This window comes from Nyctibius grandis, chromosome 3 (assembly GCF_013368605.1).
Source record: "Nyctibius grandis isolate bNycGra1 chromosome 3, bNycGra1.pri, whole genome shotgun sequence".
NCBI classification, from domain to species: domain Eukaryota; kingdom Metazoa; phylum Chordata; class Aves; order Nyctibiiformes; family Nyctibiidae; genus Nyctibius; species Nyctibius grandis.
Genome location: NC_090660.1, coordinates 14617052 through 14630847, shown reverse-complemented (window position 1 = coordinate 14630847; position 13796 = coordinate 14617052).

The following is a 13796-nucleotide window of genomic DNA, read 5'->3' as shown; positions in this document are numbered from 1 at the left end:
AATTCTGCTGTTCTCATAACAGTTTATATTATTTTGTTGAGGTATTGGTAATAGCAGAGCATCCACTGAAATTAGAATGATTTGTGAAGGAGCAGTCAAAAATATCTATTTTATTGTAGAAAAAAAATGTAATGATGACACCTCAGCAATGACTTTTATTCTTCTTAAGCAGTCTGTTTTTCAACTTTTAATGCTACAGTTATTAGAAAGTAAGATTGGACGGTGAATTTTGTAATTATTAGAAAAGGAATTCAAAGCATCTCAGGCCAATCTTCTGTTATGTGTCAAATTAAGGAAAATTGTGTTTTGCCTTTAAACTAAAAAGAAAAACAATTCTTGAGAAATAAAATGTCATTGTTCAAGGAAGAGTAATAAAGTATGAATGCTTCTCCTTCAGCTGACTGTCTTTGTAAATGAGCAAGAACACTGAAGTCAATAAATTGCCATTACCCAAGCTTCATAAATCCTCCGTGGCTGGATTTTACCACATAGTTAAGTTACAAGACCTCAGAAGAGGCTAAGAAAGATTCATTTGGTGTGTTTATAGGCAGAGACGAGGTCTCCAAACTTTTTCAATTGTTACTTGCGGTGTCAACATGGAAAAAGTTTCTCATCATGGAAACTGCTGGTCCTAAAACACAGCTCTCTGCACATGAAACCATAAATAAAGGCCTATGGTTACTCAGTAGAATGAGACGTTTTACCTGCTGATTATCAAGTGCAACTTTGCTAGCAGATTATCTGGAAAAGGTAACAAAAAAAGGAACACAAAATTAAGTTGGAAGTAGGGCGAGCACAGATACAAATAGCAAATATCCCTGAATCCTGGAGCACAATGTAGAAAGTAAAAAGTGTGAGAGCTGATCAAAACAGGAGGTAAAATGTGACCATGTATGCACTAAGTTGCATGAATCTTACAGGGAGCTATCTGAGGATCAGTGGCCGCAGATGGATTCCTCCCCATATGGATTCAGTCCCTACACGGAACGACATGCAGAACCATAAAAGATATATAACAGCACAGTTTGAAAGGGGAAAATCAGAAAAAAATAAACAGGATGTCTAGTCTACACTACAAAGTTAAACGACTGCTGAAAAGCACTTTTTGCCTTGTGGAAAACAAGTCTAAGCTTGTCTGCATTGTCCTGTTGACTATAGCGTGGGGGGAATGTCTACATTTGGGTACAGCATCCTGGAAAAAATCTGGGAGTCTAGATCTCATTAACTATCAGAGAAATTTGGGCCTCCAGGTACCCCAACCTCCTCACGTTTGGAGTCTGTGTCACACACTTCTGGTAATTTTTACTCCTTCACTCCCTTTCAGTGAAGTAAACTCAGCAGGCGGGCGACTCTCTTACATGTTTATCTCCTTAACTGATCCCAAAATACAAACAATAGCTTGCCATCTGTTTCTAGAAGAACAAAAAGAGAGACCTCTATGGCAATGGATAAATGAGAGAAAGCCACCATGACTGAGCTCAAAGCCAAACCGAAGGGGGACAGGGGCTGTAGGAAAGCTGTTAATTAAACATTGCTACTACTATTAATAGGCTGATGGAGAGCATCATTATCAAAAGGAAACATGTGCATCAGCTCAAATAAGCTGTTTCTTGTACTTGCTTGGTTAACAAGGAAGCCATTTCAGTATGTCAGGTTAAGACTGCTATTACATGCTGTCATGGGGAGTCCTTGAAAACAACCTATGAGCTTAACAACACTCAGTATATGACACTGTTCAGAGCGCAGTTTTTACTGTTCCCATGCCTTTGCACAGTACTCGGTGACCTTGAATATTCTGAGCAGGGACACAGGAGGGCTGTATTAACAAGGAATTATTAAATATTGATTTTTTTTTTTCCTTGGCATTAGGTATAAAGATAAATACCAGAAATTCATCTATCCTGTTGAAGCTGGCCTGGAAAGGGTGCTTCATCAAGTTCAAGTCCATAGAAAAGGAGACAGGGACAAAGAAGCCAGAAACTTTTCCATCTTATCAGAAAACTAGATAGTCTTTATCAGCGTTTGGAGCAGATGCTTCAAAAAAGCTTCTGTGACTGGTGTTAGCTCAGACAGTTAGCAACACTGTTCTACGCTCCCACCACAGATCCATTCACTCATGAAAACTCACGAAAGTGACCCTAACATTGAGACCACAAAAAGTTTGGCAAAGGGGACTTTGCAAGTGCTTGCACAGCACTCAGGAACTTTGCTGCTCCAAAACCTGGCAGTTGTCTGACTTCCCACAGAGAGCAGGCCATGATCTTTCAACCAGGAATTCCTGGGTCAAACTCCGTAACTTGTGGCATCTTTCTGTTAAGCTGGCATACGCTGTAATGTTCCCAGTTCGCAGCAGCTTCTGCAAAGTAGTTTCAAAATTAACATACCTTTGTATGAGATCTCAATCAGAAATCCTGAACTTTCGTACCTTACTGACTGCTAACAAGGGAATGCCCTTCAGCAATTGTTTCTCTCATTCACTCCAAATTAACAAAAAAAACCTCATGTTGCCTCCACAGTTCAGCTCTGGATTTTAAGGCCAGCGTGACTTTGTCCAGAACTGGATGAGTTCCAGGGCTGAAGGCAAGGAAAGTGCCAGCACTCGTGATCGCATTGAAGCTCAGCTGCAACTCGAACTAGGATACAGTCTTTCTGGCACCTCCAGTGCTACCGGATCCACTTTACAAAGGGAAAGCTGGAGGACATTTTAATGACTTATTCAAGCCATAGTCAGGTTGCTCACAGTTCTCTGCTGACAACGCGACATACTCCTTTGAACTAGGTCTTCAGCTTATCGACGTTTTTCCAGAAAATTTGGAACAACTGACGTCTTTGGAAAAGTTATAGACCAAAGAGGTTGTGCAGGTTTTGTCCTTGGAGGTTTTAAGGACCCAGTTGAGTAAAGTCCTGAATAACCTGGTCTAACCCCACTGACTATCCTACTTTGAGCAAGAGGTGGGACTACAGACTTCCCAAGATCAATTCCAACTTGAATTGTCCTATGATCCTGTGAAAATGTGGAAGACGTGGATAAACAGTATTCTGTAATTTTTTTCTCCCATGGAATAAGAGATGAGATTTGTTTCAAAACTTAAATTAAAGAAAAATTCCTATTTGCCCTGTGTCCTATTCAGATATGCTGGTATGGACTAAACAGCATTTGGCTGATCCAAAGCATGGATCCTCATTTCAATCTCTTAAGACTCAAGCCAAGTTCTCTGTTTCATTTTAAATGTTGACATAGTAGTAATTTGCAGTCTGTTTAAGCCTGGTGAAAATTTAGGGGGAAAAAAAAAAGAGGAAAGAGTTCACCAGTGACATCTGTTGGTGAAAAGAGGGAAGAACCCTCAATCACAAGTCCCTTACAGTAAGACTTGCCAGAGGAAGCAGCTTTCCATGAGAATCTGTTGAGAAGCACATGGAAATACCTACAAAGCACTGGACTGCAGAAGGCCTGATTTTGAAGTGTGTTTTCTACCGTTTCAGGCTCTTCATTAACAGAAATGATGTTTTCAGCTGGAGATGGGTCTAATAGCCTTTTTCACATACAGGAAAATAGAGGCAAAGACAAAGTTCATCGTCCACGGGGTGAGGAGTGGCAGCCTGCAAAGTTGTGGCAAAGCTGCTCATGGTATAGAGAGTCCTGAGGGAATTTTATTTCTGAAAGGGAGCGCAAAGACGCTTGCTTGGAAGTCTTTCTGGAGTGTTACAGAGGCGGTACAGATTGTGTGAGACACTTGCTCAAACTCTTGCACAAAATCGTGGAACCACAGAATAATTTAAGTACAAAAGGACCTCTGGAGGTCATCTAGTCCAACTTCCAAAGTTGAATACCTCCAAAGATGAGATCCCACAATGTTTCTGGGGAACTCCTTCCAGTGTTTAACTACCTTGCCTGTGAAGATTTTCTTCCTTGTATCGAGCTGTAATTTCTCATGCTGCAACTTGTCTGTTGCCTCTTATTCTTTCTCTGCTTCTCTTTGTATGTCATATGTTCCAGCCCCCTACATAACTTAGTAGACTCACTCCAACTTGCCAATATCCCTCCTGTGCTAGGGACTCAGAACTTGGCACAGTACACCAGACATGGCCTAACAAGTGCCACACAAAGGAAGATAACCACCTCCCTTGACCTGATGGATAAGATCCTGCAGACAGAGCTCAGTCTGCCGTTGGTCTTCAGTATCACCAAACACAGGGCTGCCAGAGATGGAGGCAGCCAAGTGGTCCTGCATGGGCTGGTAACAGGAAGAGAAACACAGGGATTTCTCCCCCTGCCTCCATGTTCCTTTGGGATTCTTACTGGCACTTCTGCCTCCCCAACAACTGCCCTGGAAACAGCCAAGAACAAGTTTACACTGAGCTCTGAAACACATTTGATGGTTCTCACAGTCTAGGCTTCCTTACGAGGTGGATAAGTAAAGCCATCAGCTGGCAGATGGACTGATAGCACATACAGTGTCCATGTCTGGTAAGAAAAAGTGACTAATGGAGAACATGGACAGGTGCAGCATCTACTTTTTAAGTAAAAAAGTAAAATCTGCTATATTTACTCTTTTGTGCAATATCTGAACTTACTTAACTCATGACTGAAGTACTGTCAAATCATAGTGTGAAAAACTGGGAAATGTCAGCTATGCTGATGAGAAAACCTACCCTGAATCAAAATTTAGACACTCTGCCTCAAATAGCAATCTCCATTGTAATTGCCCTCCCTTCACCAACTTTCTCTAGAATGGTAATAATTCTTTCTTCTCCTAGAGTATAATACAAGTTCATTAGTTTGCTCTCCAGTTTGGAAACTAACCAAGTGTTATTAAAAATGACCGTTTTTATTCCTTCTTCAGGTACGGTTTCTGTCACTTGTATTTTCAGTAAGTCATGTTTTGCCCTATGACTAGTCCTGTTTATTTCTGGGATGACAGAATTGGCAAGTTTTGCCCCATAATATCTCTGTGCATCAGAAAGAGAGAGTGGAAGAGAGATAGTGAGAAGTGACTAGAGTACCATGTATTCTCAGTAACCACCCACATACACCTACACCCCCATAGAAAAGAAGTCTCACTCTACCAAAGGTTAATTAATTATATTTTAAACATCTACAGGTTAGTTGAGCTGTTTTGGAAGAACTGGCTACAGAATCAGTTTTATTCTGTCATTACAATTGGTCAAATTAAAAATTCAATTATATTTTTTTTAAAAATCCACTAAGAAGCCAAATAAAAACTATGATGGAGTCTAGGACACCCTCACATTTTTTCCCACACTGCTTGCCTTTATTGCATTTCATGAATATTGGCATCAAGTTCCCATATAGCTAACTTCCAGACCATATCCTCCTTTTACAAGCTGGTCTGCCTTTCAGCTGTTTTCAGTGAGCACTTTTTATCATAGGGTACCAGCCCAAAAAACCATGAAGACATTAGTCAAGTTTAAACAGAAAAAAACACAAACAAAAACCTTCCAAAATCTACTCAAAAAAGCAGAGATGAAGCACAAAGGGGTTTAAAGGAGTCGTAAAGATTGATTTTCCCAGACATATTAATGAAGCTTCTAGCAGGATGGAGGTTAAAGTTTCCAGTCACAAAAAGTCCATCCCAGCCTAACCCTACTTCTATGGCGAATGTTCCCACTGTCCTCACTGGGTTTGGGCCCTTTCTGGGGGGACCCAGTCCCATGAACCAAAGGTCTGGATAACCAGACCTCTCCTGACGGTGCTTCTAGAAACTATGTCAAAACATGCAATAAGAGAAAACATACCATATATATATGTATATATACACACACAGACACAGGCAGACTTGAACAACACCGTGGAGGACTGTCCATGCTATAGAGACTTCACAGAATCTTAAAAACAACAAAAAAAATACCCCAGAGTAAAAACCCCACAGATTATTAAGATTAAATCTTGTTCCAGACGGTTTGGTGCTGGTTCACATACCATGAGTTCACACCAGACTCCTTTGAACAACAGTGACTAGACGGTGTCACCAGCACGAAACTCCTGCTCAGTCCCAAAAAAGCCAGCAGACTGGGGAATGCAATCCTAAGTCCACACCTGCCCCCTTGCCAGATCCTGCCTCTGTTCTGCACAGTGTATGACAAGAAATTCACACAAAGCAGGGCATCCAGCCAGGTTTGCAGGACCGTACCTACAGTGCAGCACTGGATGGCCTGTTGCATAAGCGCATGCTGTGCCAGACAAACTGCAGTACCAAGAGCTGCATGAACTGTGTAACGTAGACCAAGCTGAGATGGAAAAGTGGGGAAAAAAAAAGGAAAAAAGAGGAGTGTCTCTCATTTTCCACCCTCAGAAGAGTTGTGGAGCCTAGTTTCAAACTACCAACCTTTCTCCTATGCATCCGTCAAGATGACCCCCTACTTCCCACACAGCTACCAAATTTGTTATATTCACAGCTTCTCTCCTTTGCTCTAGCTCTGAAGCACCAGCTGACCAGCCAGCAGCAAACAAAGAGCAGGCACATTTTGTAGCCCATCCCTGTGGCTGGGCAGCAAAGAGAAGCTTCTGAGTGTGCAGGAATGCAGATGATTTCCAGGTACACGTGACCTCCTTTCGCTCTCCTGTGTCTGACATGGTTACAATAACCTTTAGAACTGGCCCCCAGAACTCAACTTCAGCACCACCAAGGGAGAGGGCCAAAGAAACTTGGATGGTTACAGGACCTCTTTGTTTGGATTGTTTTTTCACTAGCAAAACACAATGTGCCCTAACTCTCTCCATAACACTAGAGCGAGACATCATTCACCATGAAAACTGCCCAGTCCAGAAAATCCAGGAGTGCAATACAGACTGTTTTACGGTGGCATAAACAACACCATAACAGGAGAACACTTTCCCATGGTCTTTTCCCCAGGCAGCGGGTGAGGCAGGAGGCACTGCCACCAGCACATCTGCACCATCTAGCTGAGACTTTCTTCTGCCACTCCACTGCCGTGGTACAGCAACATCCTCCCTTGCAGCTGGCAGATTCTGGGTGAACTACCTTTATAGATGTCTGCTGTTAACTTTGGTGCTCTATCCCAGCCTCTGTTTTCTTTAGTTGGTTCAGCAGTAAAATACCTAATGATGCTAGTGCCTGAATCATCATTGGACTCTAAGACAAATGGCCTGGGTATCCCTCTGCAGAACTATTGCTCCAGGCTCTTTGCAGTCTCAAGCAGGCATTAACACCAGCATGTGTCCCCTGCACGCTGTGCCCCGCTCCCACTAGGATGTTTTGCAGCAAGATAAATTGGTCTCACCACCTACTCCGCTGCAAGTACTCACTCTTCCTGGCACTTAAGAGCGAGTCTGTGAGCCCAGCAGAGCCTCCCTCCCGGAGGTGTGGCATTGCGGGAAGAAAAGCCAGCCTGGGTATTGCTCTCAGAGCAAACAGAAAGAGATGACTGCTCTTGCTGTTCCATCGAAAGAGCCCCTTCCCTGAGCAGCGCTAATTCCAGGGATATTTAACTAGAATTAAGGCGAGATAAAGAGTATTATTATATTAATACATATATGTATTCCTTCCCCTTCCACCAACTTTACTTCCTCAACATCAGCAATTAGCAGATCTGACGAGAGATGCAGCAAGGAAACAATTTCAGGTTGAGTGCATCACGTACTGACTCACTGCCATGAAGCTCTACACTTCAACAGAATTCCTAGTGAATGACAATGAAATATTCATCAGCTCCTATTTGTAAATGGCCCAGCAACATACTGAGTAAATGACCTCCGATGAAGCGCCTCACATTAAAATGGAACAGCAGCCAGCTGAAGCGAGGGAGCTACAAACTACGCATGTTTTGTCAGCACAGACAAGCAGCAAACACAAACAGAAAGAAATCTAGTTGGACTCATCATCCTGACAGTGAGAAACAAATGAGGAGCCAGCCTCTTCGCTTCAGAGGGACCCACTGGCAGTGCTGCCTGTGGCAGGAGCAAGCAGGGTAAGCTGGGCTAAACTTTACACCCTGCCCTCTGTCACAATCATAAAATGAAGTCGGGCAAGGCAGGAGGGTAAGCTGTTTTGTTCTCTCCACATGTTGCCCCTGGTTGTTCACACCAGGCACCCCCACCCTCTGCACCTACACTGCAAATCACCGTACCACTAATTCTTAACTGAAATGTCTGGTCCCTAAGACAGAAAACACACACCTGCACCCTCCAGAGCAAATGAGGAGAGCCTGGCCCTCCCAACAGGAGCCTGGTGCTGGGCAGAGACATCCCCACAGGTTGCATTTTTTGTCTTGCCTGCATGTTTTGATGCAAGCCCCTGCAGAGAAGGAGCCAGGTTTGCGAGGGGGGCAGGCTGTGGGAACAGAGGGTGTCACCAAGCACTGCTCTTTGTCTGGGTTGGTGTTATGTGATGCTGATTTAGGGAGCAGAGGGTGGATTTTCTGTCCTGCTTTCAGCTCTCATCATTATTCAGGATGTGTGATTTCCAGGGAGGTTGCCAACGCTGCACTGCACCGCTTGTGATGGTTAATCCTCATACGGGAAAGCTCCACAATGGAAATTGTGAGGAGAATGCAAAATAAATTAGGAAAACCTAGCAAGCCATCGTCAGCCTCCACAAAACACAGAGGCACCCAGCCCTGGCCTCCCCCAGACCTTTTCCAAGACATTTTCTTGAAATCGAGCTTAAAAACCCCATCTGTTGTTGTTCTGGGGTCTCACAGAAGGTTGAGCTCCCACTGCCAGAGCCAGGTGGGCGATGCAGACCTTTTTTTATCATTTATTTATCAATTAAACGCCCTGCAATAAGGCAGATCTACATGTAGGTCCACAGCTCAGCAGGCTAGGAGGGCCCTCTGCGGCCGGGAACTTGAACAAACAGCACCATCAGGTGGCTTTGCCTGGAAATAGATGTGCGGAGCCACCCAGGACATCCCCAGACGGACCTGGCCATCCCTCTGCTCTCCTCTTCCAACCCTCCAAGCAGGGAGGGCCCACAGCCACTTCCTGGGGAAATCGAAGCCCAAAACTATAAGAGAAAGCTTCAATGGCAGCAAAGCACATCCAGGCAAAGCCTTAAGGGAAAACTTCCAATGTGCCTCTTCCCCCTTGCTATGAGAGTCTTTTATGTCTTGTCTTTTTGCTTGCTGACAGCTGTATGTATCTCAGCTTCAACTACATAGTTTGACTGACTCGTTAACAGGCTACCTGCTCTGGCATCCAGAGTCCCGGTCTGAGCAGAGTACAACTCTTGATTCTCTCCCTCAGCCTCTTCAAATTTTGGGGGCACCGGCAAATTGATGTTTTCACCTTGAAAACTATCGCCAGTGTACAAACCCCCTTTGAGCCATTGCTGGCATCCACCTCCCCCTGCCTGCATAGGGAAGGAGGAGGATGCCTCGTTCAGCCTCAAGCAGGTGCTCTTTCACCAAAGACTGCCTTTGAAATAACTTGGCTCCTTCAGCATCTTCAATGCCTTCTCTTGCTGCTCACATATTTGGTTAGTGCAAACTGAAAGCAGAAGCATTTCCCACTAACAAGCCAGAGCCCACTCCATCCCCTGAGAGTCACAGAGCAGATACAGTCCCAACACACATAAAGATAACAGATGAGAATTCAGCTCCCAGACTCCAGACCTCAGGCATGTCACAACCTCTGCCCTCAGACTCCTGCCTGTTGTCCGTACCTATCGTTGCAAAGACAGGAGACCACTGGATGAGACAATCTGAAGGAAAACAAAATACTGTTTCACCCAGTGCTGCAGTGACTGCAGCCATATCCACACTATTTGCATGACTACCAAGGGAGGGACCTATGCCATCAGTCTCAGTTGCTTTTCTCATGCCTGGATTTTAAAAGATTTTTCCTCAGGGTGTTCTCCACACCAGTGAATAATTAGCTACTTCTAATTGTCTCCTAGCAGAACTTAGGTCATCTAAATAGAAATGCATGTAAGTATATTTAGCTGTTTGTATATTTATTTATTCATACATACATATATTTACTTATAGAAGATAAATATTACGTCTTACATTTATATAAGGTATAGAAACAAATACGCAAATAAACACATACAGTCATGTTCACTTCACAAATTTAAAGGAAAACTATTCAAACGTGCGGCTACTCAGTTCCTCTAGGAAACACCACAGCTCAGAATTTCAGCCTTGGGTGCCCACAGCAGCAATCCTGAAAATCAGGACCTTCCATAGTTATGTTTGTGCTTATGTATATAGAAGGGTTGATTTACGTATCTAATTTTAGGCCTCTAATTTTCAAAAATTTGTAGCCTGAACAGGAAATCCTGTGTTTTCAGTTATACTGTCCCAAGGGGCACTTCTGCACAAAGCGCATCATCCTGTCACCTTGAAAGGACGTTAAAGCATTGCAAGTTGTTGGCAGCCCACCCCAAAAAAATCTCTGCCTTCTGTAATAAAGAGACCTCCCAATTCCCAGATATGCTCAATGCAATAAAATTTCTGAACATCCCACATAAAGATGGTAACGGAGCACCTAACACAAAAGACAAAAAAAAAGAAGAGGAAATGAGATTGTATTTCCCATTATGGCATCTGCATTAAGCTCAATAGCTGCTTATTTCTACTATAATTGTGCCAGAGTCATTCTGAATTTCATTTTCTTTATTCACTTTGCTCTGAAGCCGAGATATTTTGGGAAAAACAATGCACAAAATGGCACTTAAATGCACATGGCAACAACTCACCAGTTGCTACTAATGATGTCAGAGGAGGTCAGGTGGGCACAGAAGTATGAATTGTCCCTACATTTGTACATTTTTTGGAGTGAACAAACAGCACCCAGGAGAACTGAATTCTTCCTAGGACAGCAGGAACAGAGAAAACTAAGAAAGCGGAATGTCTTTTTTCCTGCCACCTTAATTCTCTTTGCTTTCAAGCCCTTTCTCTGCCCTTGCCTTTTATTTTTCTGTAAAAGGAGAATGCAGTCCTAAGGAAAGTCAGCTTGCAGCAGCATTGGTTCATGGGAAAGCCTGCAGAAGCCACCTCCAGGCACTTCTCTAAGTACATCTTTTCTACACTGGGTTGTCAGTTGTGCTGCTCTATTCTAAGCGTAGAGCCATGGAGCAAGATGCTTGGGGTGGATTTGTTGGCAGATCAGTAGGGACTCATAATATTCCTGCCAAATTCATTTTCTCATGTGACCTGAGCTTGACTTGGAACATGGTTTTCCTACAGAGACAAGTTTGAGCAATGCCAGGAATTTGAAGGCCAGGTGGTCTGCAAAGCTTCTCCCCAGGCTCTGTGATCCTATTTCCTCACGTCATTCTTTCCAGCCAGCGCGGAGCTCAGGCTGGGGTGCTTACAGCAAACTGAGTCCTCAAAACCAATGTAATTGCTCCTTCCCACCATCACCAATCCTCTGGAAGAGATTGCAACAGAAGTGGGAGGAAAGATGAGCACGTTTCTGCTAGGAAACTGATCCAGACAGGCTTTGATCAAGACTGCTAGTGAAACTTTTCTCTGCCAGAGGAAACTCTAAAAAAAAAAAAAAATCCCACTTTTTCATCTCAGCAACACCCATATTTGGCTTAGCTAGTCCAAACTGTCTTGTCCTTGCTAACTCAGAAAGCCTGTATTTGCCTACCTGGAAGGGAAAGCTATCATGCAAAGACAGATAGGTAGGCTTTTCTGAAGAAAGCTATCCATAGCCACACTGGTCTCTTGGGACAAGGTCTAGACATTAATTTTAGATCTCTGGCAATCTGCATACTAGCAATACCTTGTGGCTCTGATCCATACTGGCTTCTATTAAGGAAACAGAAGCTAGAATGAGCTGGAGGCTCTCCCAGATGATACTCTTTGAATATCCATTGAGAAAAAACAGCTTACCCTAATATATTACTTGCCCCATCCCTAACAAACTCTTATTAAAGAAAGCAAGTTTGGCTTCCTGAAGAGGCACTGTCAGCATTGTGATGTGATATCAGGCCAGGACCTGGACCAAAGATGATACTTCTCTCACTCTTTTGTCTCAGAAGCAACCAGAGGTAATGCACAGATTACAGCTGTCGCCTTCTGGACTTCTTAATCTTCTTGTACCACTAAGGAAAGATCCCTGCTGTCCCACCCCTGACACTGGAGCAGGGAGTAGCAGTCTCATCCTAAAATGGCTCCTATTATTCTTTCCAGAAACGTTGGAGAAGTTGCAATGGCCATTCACACATATAATCCCATATCTATAATTGCTGCCTTGTTGGCAAATTCCCGTCACAGATTGCACTTGGCTCTATCCCACCCTCACATCAGATGCAATCCACACCAACCTGTGCCTGCTGGAGAGCCTGACTGAGGTAGCGGGGTGCAGAACAGCTCACTGCACTGGCACCCTCAGGAGACTGAGCAGAGAACCCAGATTTCAGCAAGTCTGAACACCCCACCTTGGCTGAAGCCATCCCTCTACCAGTTATGTCCTCTGAGGGCCTGAGGAAGGGATGGATGTAGCGTGTCCTTCCTCCCCACCCAGGAAGGAGAAGCTCCCTCCTGTCAGACTTAGATTTGGTTGCTTGCAGCAGCCAAGCTCTCCCTGCACAATTACAATAATGCTCAACATGGAGGGAGCGATATCTTCCATCGAAGCAGCATTTGAAACAACAGCATAAGCCACTGAGAGAGCGACTTCCCTGCATTCTCGTCATTGGCATTGTGCTGATGACAAGGGGACACTCAGAAATCCTGTGTTTCTACAGTCTGAGAACAGCAGGATAAACTCAGGAATAGCTTCAGCGGGAGCAACTGAAAACTCTCTTAGCAGACACACTTCTGCTGGAAGAATGTAGCTGGGAGAGCGTCAACAGCAGCTATGGAATTCATTCCCGGACTCACAACTTTTTGGCTGTAGGCTGACCAGTCTGAAATTCACTCCTAAAATCCATCAGAATACAGTTTAAACTTAATCTTCCTTCAGCTGTAGTTCCTTCACCTCCTTTTTTCCATGCATCTGAACAAATCCAACCTCACCACCCGTCAGTCAGAAAGGAGAGGAGAAATATAAGTTAGGGAACCCCCAGGTACCAAAAGGGAGCAAATAGCAAAGTAGATCGATGAAATACAAAATTCTTGCCTAATTTAAGCCCTGCTTTCTTGCCTGGAAGTTGCTTGTTCACAATGTCTGTTGTTGGTAAGAGACCTCCACTTTCAATTGCTCTTCCTTTTACAGTGCTCTCAGTGAACAGACACTTCTTTACATACCTGCCAGCATGTGATTACGAGAACATTTTTAAAGATTTCATGTTAGGCCTGTGTGGAAGTCAACTGGATCATTTCAGAGGAGAAAGACTATCAGTGCTAGGTGATCCAGAAGCACAAGGGCAGCTATTTTGGACATTTATCCCTGCTTGTGGATGATTATTCAATCCAAAACCCTCCTGAGTTGCCAAGTTCCCCAACACAATACTTGCACGACTATGGAATTTCACACCATTCCACTGTGTGCATTTGGCTATAAATACTTCATGTCCATAGATATCACTTCCTGTCCTGTTGAGTCACCTGTAAAGAGAATTTGTCTGTAGGGCCAGAAACTCTGTTCCTTACATCAGACATGAACTAGTCCTTTGCTGAGTCTGCTCCATCACAAGGTCCCAGGGCATATTATGAAAGGAGCACCTGGACACTGCTGAGCATTTTCCAGGCAGTGAACTGAGCTTATTCTACAGAGAGAGTCACTTCCCCATGAACACAGAGGAAACTCCATTAGCCAGGATGGAGAAACATCCATTTCCACCAGAATTACAAAAGCCAACATCATGCCTCAGTTCAACTGTCTCGGTATGCGGTTCCTTACTGCCTAACCAGCACCG